The sequence below is a fragment of the Limanda limanda genome, chromosome 14 (assembly GCF_963576545.1).
Source record: "Limanda limanda chromosome 14, fLimLim1.1, whole genome shotgun sequence".
Taxonomy (NCBI): domain Eukaryota; kingdom Metazoa; phylum Chordata; class Actinopteri; order Pleuronectiformes; family Pleuronectidae; genus Limanda; species Limanda limanda.
In genome coordinates, this window is record NC_083649.1 from 8,889,777 (window position 1) to 8,897,782 (window position 8,006).

An 8,006-nucleotide genomic window follows, 5' to 3' on the forward strand; every position below is an offset into this window, starting at 1 on the left:
GTTTCCTCTTACCACACCAGCAAAGATACAACAGACCAGATTAACTGCAAGATTCATGAGTCTCTCAAATAAAACCGTCATTGTGACGACTATGAAAATTTAAGAAGTTTATTTGCTGTGTGAATAAACTCCATTCATGCCGTTTATTCCACACAGCATTTAAATCCAGTTTGATTCCAGCTGTTTATTCCATAATCCACATGTCTTCAGCCGAGCCTCCTCCAGACGAGGAGGAGCACACCATACACTACTACTGCTGGTAAACATGACCACTCAAGGATATTTTAGATGTGTGCTGCTATTTTAGAGCGGCTGCTAAGCTACATATGACCTTGGCGTGAACCAAACACACACGACAGACATTCCCCACATTTCCACAGAACTCCAGGATTATAAAATAACATATAATCCATCAGAATTTGCATGTTATTGGAAAGGGCTTGGGAGGCTGCGGGTAATCTTGACCTACGACCCCTGCCAATCCTTTTAGCGTGTGTCCCTTGCATGTTGGTAATATGTTTTTAATATGTCTGACTGGAGGGATTCAGCTGATCTATGGCTGCAACCAACTTCTGACACACATTTCTATAGAAGCAGCGTCCTGACGACATTCAACACAAATATTTTCCTTGACGTTTTCTTTTGAATTGTGCTAAAATTGTCCAAAGTTACAGTGTGTGTGTTTGCGTGCGTGTGTGTGTGTGTGTGTGTGTGTGTGTGTTTGTGTGTGTGTGTGAGAGATTGTTTATTTTTAACACTGCCACTGCGTGTTATGATTAAGATACCTCAGACAGAAAAGCAGTCGGCTCAGCAATCAACAGGCAATAAATCTGTATAACTTAATGACGGTGACTCATTAGTGTTACCGTGTGTGTGTGTGTGTTTGTGTGGTAAATATTGCAGAAGTGTGCATCAGTGCTTTAACAAGTCTGGAAGTGGATTTGGCCTCAGTCCCAGTCTCTCCCTTTCTCTCTCCCTTCACCTCTCCCTGTTCCCTCCTCCTCTCTCTCCTCTGTTGTCTCCTCTGTCTGTTCCAGCTGTAACTCGACCTTGCACAGTGATTTTTTTTTTTTGTCTGTGTCTATTTTCTGTGTCTGTTTTCCACCTTGATCTGTTTTACTGCGACTGTTTGCTGCATTCTCCACTCTGCAAGATGCTTATTTTTCTTTACGTGAAAAAATAACACAAATGAAAATAACCACAATTAAACACACATTTACTGTTAAAACGTGTTCTTCGTTAGAGTCGATTCATTTTAAGCTATTTGCTGTAGAAACACGAGCACAGACTTTTGTGAGGATTTTAAAGGACAGTTTTTTCTGTATGCATTATAAAAATCTGGCTCCCATATGTCTAATGCCCTTAAATTTGATGATTCCAGCTGTCATCATTCCTCCTGAATATAATCATCATTTTCCTGTGCAGGGAGGGATTACTACAAATGTTTTACGGTGTGCATGCAAATGAAATTCCCCTCTTTTACAAATCATGTTCACATGCATATTCATAAAATGCCTCTTTACGCAGAGCTTTTATCATTCTACTCTATTCTATCACTCATCATTCACACAGCTGCCAGTGCAGGCGTCAGGAGAAATCTAGGGTTCAGTGTCTTGGGGGCACGTGGAGTCGCTGGGGAATCGAACCCCCGACTGTCTCGTTAGAGAACCAGCTCCGCCTCCTCATGGCGGCTGCGGCTCAGACTCAGACTGTCACATGGGACCAAGTAGCCTTTATTAGACAACACAGTACAGCAAAGAGGACGACCATGTTCCCACAGGGTTAACATGCACTGATTCATCAGTAGCAGAATATCTAGAGAAGTAAAGTGAAGCTTGTGAGTTCTGTTCCACTTTGTTACAATCATTACTCTCCAGTCTTAATGGTCCCCTGTAATTATACACTCATTATGTTTGTGATAATAGCGGCCTTGTTCACTTCATCAGTACAAGAGAGCATTTCATGATAGTTTGCTTGTTACAGAAATCCCGTCACGTGTGGCCGCGTTTGAGCCCCACACACGTGCACAACATGAGCCGCTGCTACGTGTGTATTTGTGTGTGCATGGCGACACATGCCGGAGTGCGTATGAGTGTGTTGCCGGAACACGTGTGTGTTTGTGTGTGGTCCCGCAACCTTTTACCAGCCCAGAGAACAGGCTCCAGGAAGGAGGGAGGATTTAAACATGATTGTTTTAACAGCTACAAGCCTCACTATATGTATATGGCTCCTAAGTGCCTTTAAAACAAGACACTCGGCGGCAGGACCTCCTATCGGCATGTGATCTGCGCTCCCATGACCTGTGGAGTTTCCTCCTTGTCCATTAGCTATTGTCCCCCCCCCACCCCACTCCCAGTCCTGCCCCAGGTCTTCCTCCTTCCATACAGTCTGTACTCAGTTCCTCAACTCCCCAAATGTGAGGACTATCGTTCCCTCATTTACTTGATACCTCAGGCTGTGTTTGCTCTCCACATCCCGGCCCTGCCTTCCTGTATTTCCCATCTGTATCACCCCCCCCCCCCCCCCCTGTTGCTCTTTAGGCTGAGACCTCTGCTTTGGGTCCTCTCGCCTCAGGCGGGTCGGAGCGATAGCCATCTCTACTGCCGTAGGGGATCCAGGCTCCTGAACGGGAGGTGGAGAAGGTCAACAACCTTATCTCCAAAGGCTGGACAAGGAAAGTAGTTGTTATTGTTTGGGGAAAGTGTGTCGGACACACACTCGGAATTAGCTCCTCACCCATTTTTCTTGAGGAACTCACAGCAGCCGAATTCCTCGACGGCGTTCGCAGAAATTTTGACAGAGACGTTCATTCTATTGGTTCCAGCCCATGTGAGCAGATGTGCATAATATCTGCTCCCTATGATGTTGCCGTTTCAGTCTTGTGATGACACATGAGAAGCACATGGATCCTAAAAATGTTGGAAATATGTATTATTTCTTCATCCTGTCGTGCTTCGCTTAAGTCCAGCTCACAGATCAAACTCAAATGTCAGGCAGGAAAATCTAAATTGTTTCCATTTGTTTCTCCGTCCTCCACTGGAAAATAACACGTGTTTCTGCTTTCAACAAAAATCACTCTACGTCTTTGTGGCTTCACTTTGTGTCTTCATTGCGTTGTCTTCTTTCTGATCCCCGGAGACACCGGCGTTTTTCTCATCCTCATCATTTCCTCTCCTCCCTTCCCGACCTTCCCTTTCTTTGCTTTTGCAAGCCAACCTTTTACACCTGTCAATCACTTTGTCTCCCTGATGTATAAAGGTCAAGGGTCAAGTTCACAATATCACATCTGAAGGCAAAACATCAGCAACAGTTTTTTCTTGAAGCTTCCATGTTTAAAGCTCGGGCAGGTTTTCTCTGCATTTATATTTTAAAATTTGATTTACTTACTTACTTTATTAGGTGTTAATGTTTCTTATAAGATAGAAGTTTTCAGTTTTCATGCAGTTGCTATTCGGTTGCTGCAGGTGAAGTGCAAGGTCATGGGTAAACTCATAAACAGATGTTGTTATCTGAATCCTGCATGCGTTTCGAGGAAGTGAGCAACATATGGAATTACTATACATAGTAAGATAATTATGCATAGGTAGTTTGTGTGTGTGTGTGTGTGTCTGTGTGTGTGTCTGTGTGTGTATTTGTACTCTCAGGGTCTCACCAAAAACAGATAGTATGAGCGAGGAATTTAGGTCACGCTCACACGGTGCCATCTGTTCAAGGGGTTTCGTTTAATCTGGGTGTTTTCCACTTTAAGCAGACTGGTGGTTCTCAGTGCAGCAGGTAACAAGCTTCCTCTCACGGGATGAACACATGGTTCTTGTGTTGTGTCCAGAGGATTCTCCCTCTGGATTCCTCGTGTGAGTTTTTCGATTGCAGCGCACCTCCGGATCTTAAGTGAGCTGTAGTTGAGGTGACACAACAGTGGGGGGGGGGGTTATGTCTGTGCGTGTGTGTTTCCAGCTCAAACAGCGAAGTCGAGAGAGCTGAGCGGCTTGGCCTGAATGACTGAGTGTTGCTGAAAATAGAAGACAGGGACCAGGGAGACAGTGGCAGGGATGAAGAGGAGGAGGAAGAATCAGGGAAGGATACTGGGTTGCTGAGCAGACATTAGAATACGGGTGGAGAGGGGGATCATGTGATCTATTAAATCATTCATTGGTCTCAACTCCCAAATTCAGACTTTGCATGCACATGCAGCTACAGCCACTTTTTAAAGTAATATCACGAAATGTGGGAGAATCTCAGTGAAAGAGAACCCGGGAGAATACTGGATAAGATAGGGAACAAAATGTTTTAAATGTGATCCTCAACTACAAATGTCGAGAAAATATTATCATAAATACAAGAGTAGAGCGAGTAGGAGGGATCTGATGATGTTCATCAGCTAAAAATCTGAGAAAAGGTTTCAAGCTCTCCGGGATGGAAGGACGCATTCGAAGGAGCCTGCGAAACGAGACAGTGTAGTTGCGCTGTAGTGACACAGTGAGTCGTCTCTGAATTGTGACACAACTTTCTGCTGATGTGACACAATTCCTTAACCTTAGATGACCTGGTGTTGGAGACAGGAGGAAGGGGCAGAAACTCGACCTCCTCCTCTGGCTCCACCATCTCCTCTTCTGTCTCCCGTAGAAAACAGTAGTCCTCTCCAAACCAGCCCTGTCCATTTTTATAACCACTGTAAAAATGTAATCGCTCTTCCCCGTGGAAACGCCCGTGCTCCGCTGTGTATTTGTTCTTGAGAATCAGATCCTGAGTCCGTCCAGAACAAGTCCATTGTGCTGCTTTGATTGGCTGTTTGAGCCTTGGAATGTGTTTTGATTGGCAGCTGATGGCGAGACAGTGTTCCTGTGGTGTGTGTCTCTCTCTCTCTCTCTCTCTCTCTCTCTCTCTCTCTCTCTCTCTCTCTCTCTCGGCCCGGAGTAGAGGTTGACCTCAAGGACCAGCTCGACCTCCACATATCAACGCCTGTAACATCACAGAGGAGATATAGATCAAAGTCACTGCACTGGAGGTTTAGAATGTTTTCCACAAAGTGTTTAATGCCTGACCTGTGACCTCTTTCCTCCACACGTACACTGTACCCCCTTAAACACACGCACACACACACACACACACACACACACACACACACACACACACACACACACACACACACACACACACACACTGTATGACCGCTGACTGCCTGCCAATGTTAGTGCCATAGGTGGTAATTACAAACGGACATTTCTTCTCTGTATATGAACGCTGCCATCTTGTGCCAATGACTTCACTTGGAGCCAGATTCTGAGTCGACGCCCCCCTCCCCCCCTTATACACGCACTTGACCAATCATGGGCCAGTCCCAAGTGTCAATCATGATGTGTCACCCAGATTTTAACATCAAATACCTAGTTAAAACCAAACTTACTGGAAAAAAATGCATATTTGGACAAACATCAGTGTGATAATAACTGCCTAATGTGACAGAAAAGTTGTATCTATGTTCGGTACACCTCCCATCCACTAACATGGAGGAGGAGGGGCTTATTACCAATACTGCTGCCAGCCACCAGGGGGGCAATTGAGACGATTTGGCGTCACTTTTAGGGAGCTGCATATCGTCCATTTTCACCTACAGTTGGTAAATGTTAAAAGAAATTAAACATTATTTTAGTTTCTGTGACAAGTAGAATTTATTTGAGGATTTTTCCTGCACTCGACAATCATGTGTAAGAGCGGTTTGTAGTGACACACATTACCCAAAGACCTCTCCTTAAACAAACTCTCATGAAAACAGAAACATAGAAAAGGACCAATCAGGGAAATCGCTTGTTCCTCAGTGATCGACTCAACTGAAGATTTTAGAATATTACTTTGCAGCTTAAAACGATGACGCAGCATGTTTCCTGGGCTCCTTGCAGTCGTGTATCGACTTTGCTCAATAAATCTCCCTGAGAACTCGATATCAGCAGCAAATGTTCAGTAGGATTTCAGAGAAAATGTCAGCGGTTCCTAATCTTCTGATTATAACACAGTTGTGCTTTTAGTTAGCTGTGATAATGTTCATCCCTTAATCCTGTGGACTACACATGACTGCATTTGCACAGAGAGTTCACTATATAGCATGTGTACTACATGCAAACTGGATGCACATGCATTCACTTACTTTTTGCTTCCATCACTATTGCTCCAAGACCTAGCAGCATAACATTATTAAAAATATACTCTATATATACATATATACATCTTTATTAAATAGAAAGAGGCAGGAAAGTGCTCTGCTATTCTGGCACTAGCGTTTTTAGCAGAAGCACATCAATCATTTACTAAAACTAACTTCATTAATACACAACACAGTCATTTTATTCCACATTCCGTCATTGAACAAGGTTTCTTTCTCTTTCTTCTGATCCCTCTCTGGATGTCTGATGTTTTATTCGTCTTGTAGCCTCCCATCACCTCCTTCTTTCCACGATTCCTCCTCCTCAGATTTTCATTGTACATTCTTTACCTCTCATTATGGCCGACTGCCAGTGCCAGCCATGGATCTCCCCCTTGTCTCTGCAGTGCGATGCAGGAATATACATACATCACTGGTTCTCTCCACAGGGTTAGGGTTAGGGTTAGCCCTAACCCTAACCCTAACCCAGGTCACTGCAGAGCAGGCAGCAGAAGTTGGGCCATGACCTCCAGACTCCATTACATTCTCCCTTCAGCATGTTGGCTGTATAATTTGATGGGGAGTCAGACCTGACTGCTGAAGTCACATTTTTGTATGAAGACTAAATCTTGTTCATCTCCACTAGTTGAAATCGCTCTGAATCTATGACTGTCAGGTAAACGCCAGCGAGTAGAAGTGTCATTCAGTGTCCAGATAACCTCCGCTGCATTCTGCTGACGGCTCGGGATGTCAGACGCGTCTCAACAGGCTGAAACGTTGAATCAGGTCTCATGGATCCCTGCTGACCTGGAACTCAACACCACAAACAGGACGTCCGACGGTGTCAGGCAGACGGCAGCTGAAGAGCGTCCTGGCTGGTCTCATCACTCTGCCTGGCATTCCTGGGATGACACCAGTTTATGCACTTTCATTTTAGGTTGTTAGGCAGACCGATGAATGTACACTTTATCAAACTGCAGACACATGTGATGCAGAATGAAATCCATTAATACACTAATGGATTGTGAAGGATTTTGGTGTGTTTTACTATTTCCTTTGGCAACCTAGACATGTTCAAATGATCAGCGCATCCAGCTCCTTCGATTTGAGGATTTGCAGAAATATTTGCTTGTGACATCAGATTTGTTAACTTGCAGTGTCTATTTTAAAGATTTTCAAAAATGTATCAATGGAAAAAAAGGGTTGACAATAGGGAAAATAGTCCCAGGTATCAACCCGTTAGCTAGATAATGTCCAACATGTGTGTTGGGACATTGTGTACAGCTGCTGAGAGGAGATGTGAAGGAAAAGCTTTTCCTGGCAACACGACTCAGTTGCATGTTGTGAGTGTGTGGCATGAATGTGTGTGTTATTGGTGTGTGTGTGTGTGTGTGTGTGTCAGGGGATTGAAAGAGATCCTTGTCCGGGTGGGTGGGTTTAGGGTTAGGGTCTTGGAGAAGATGTGTGTTTTGTGTGAACTTGCGCAGATATCTTAGTGAGGACCGTTTTTAGACTAGAACTTGCGGAGTGGGGACAGTTTGACCAGTCATCACTTCCAATGAGCTGCTTGAGGGTTAAGACTTGGTTTTAGGGTTAGAACTATAAGTTAGGGTTAGGGTTAGAGTAAGGGAGTCACGTCATCTTTTCTTCCTTACGGGGGCAAAAATCAATTCACCATACAGTAAACATTACATTTTAAGGTGAAAACATGTTAAAGGGTTTAAGTTAAAGTTAAAGTTAAGATGAGCTTTGGTTCGGGTGAGGATAAGGCAAGATTACAGTAAATGCAGAAAATCAATGTAAATCAATCAATGCAATGTTCTCTGAGGTCACTGTGTGTGTGTGTGTGTGTGTGTGTTCCTGTTCTTAT